Genomic DNA, 1,751 nt, shown 5'->3' on the forward strand with positions numbered 1-1,751 from the left:
ACTCAGTCGAACCTCTTTTTTGTTGTGTGGCTAGAGTTAGTGGCGACCGAATTTTTTACTTTTATTTTAATATCCATTTCCTTGAGGCTCTTTCAGCCATCTGGATATAGCTCAGGGCTCTACTTATTTCATAAACACCACTTAAATGCACGTCACTTCCAACACTTAATACATTTCACACGTATTTGTGCACATATTCCCCCTGTACCTCTAACGGATTTCACCCTGCATCTTCATTTTCATGCAACCCACCAGGTTAGCCGAGAGCGCTAATGTGCTGCATCCTGGACTCGCGTAGGCACGCCAGCTCCTGATCGAATCCGCCTGGCGGACTAACGACAAGGGCCGGTGTGCCGGCCAGTCTGGTTGTGTTTTTAGGCGGTGTTCCTCATCCTGCTAGGTGAATACTGGGCTGGTTCCCACGTTCCGCCTCAGTTACACGACTTGCAGACAAGTGAAACACGTTCGCACTATTCCATGGGGCTTACACTAGACGCAGACAGCTGGGGTACACTGATTCCATCCTGCGGGGAGGGGGGGGGGGGTTCGGGGTGACGACAGGAAGGGCATCTGGCCACCCCTTAAAATTAACGTGCCACATCCGATTAACCATAACAGCAGACCCCGCAAGTCGTGGTTAACGCTTGGAAAGAGAGAGCTTCATTTTCACGCAGCTCATCTTTCATGATGCCGTATCTCCTAACCAACGTGTTGTACAGTAAAACAAATTCGCTGGTACATCCAGTGGCATGTATAACTATTCTATGTGAAACGTGTTGCGAATGAAGTTAATGGTAAAGAAGTAAGAATTTGAAACGTCATAAATGATGCCACTGTTTTTCACGCATCTAAGTATTTCACAAATTATCTCCTGAACTATGAGTTTTACAATGTTATTTTTTTGCCTAGGTACATTCAGCAACATATATGGGTACTGCCTAGGAAATGTGTTGCGAACAGAGTTAGTAGTAAGGAATTATTACACTAAAACATCATGCATTATACAGCGCTGTTTCACGCATCTCAGTATTGGACGTCAAAGCTCCCAAACTATCCGACGTACAAAGAAATATGTTTTTCCAGGTACATTCAGGCCAGCGGCCTTGCCGCACTGGTAACATCGGTTCCCATCAGATCACCGAAGTTAAGCGCTGTCGGGCTGGGATAGCACTTGGTTGGGTGACCATCCGGTCTGCCGAGCGCTGTTGGCAAGCGGGGTGCGCTCAGCCATTGTGAGGCAAACTGAGGAGCTACTTGACTGAGAAGTAGCGGCTCCGGTCTCGTAAACTGACATACAGTTGGAAGAGCGGTGTGCTGACCACATGCCCCTCCATATCCGCATGCAGTGACGCCTGTGGACTGAGGATGGTAACGTAGGGGCTACCAAGCCTTTTTCGGTCGGAATTTTTAGGTACTTTCAGCTGTAGATGTGGTTACCGTCTGCGAAAGGCATTGCGAATAGAGTTAAAGGCAACGAAGTAATAAATTTAAACGTCTTGCATGATGCAGCAGTTTTAACGCATCTCAGTATCGACAGCAATTGAGAGATTCAAACGCCCGCATCTCGTGGTCGTGCGGTAGCGTTCTCGCTTCCCACGCCCGGGTCCCCGGTTTCGATTCCCGGCGGGGTCAGGGATTTTCTCTGCCTCGTGATGGCTGGGTGTTGTGTGCTGTCCTTAGGTTAGTTAGGTTTAAGTAGTTCTAAGTTCTAGGGGACTGATGACCGTAGCAGTTAAGTCCCATAGTGCTCA

General features: G+C 48.1%; 1 pseudogene; it reads left to right on the forward strand.

The window, feature by feature from the left end:
* The first annotated feature begins 1,093 nt into the window (after window positions 1-1,093).
* LOC124552806 lies at window positions 1,094-1,211 on the forward strand (annotated as a pseudogene).
* Window positions 1,212-1,751: the final 540 nt, after the last annotated feature.

The sequence above is a fragment of the Schistocerca americana genome, chromosome 10 (genome assembly GCF_021461395.2).
Source record: "Schistocerca americana isolate TAMUIC-IGC-003095 chromosome 10, iqSchAmer2.1, whole genome shotgun sequence".
In the NCBI taxonomy this organism is placed as follows: domain Eukaryota; kingdom Metazoa; phylum Arthropoda; class Insecta; order Orthoptera; family Acrididae; genus Schistocerca; species Schistocerca americana.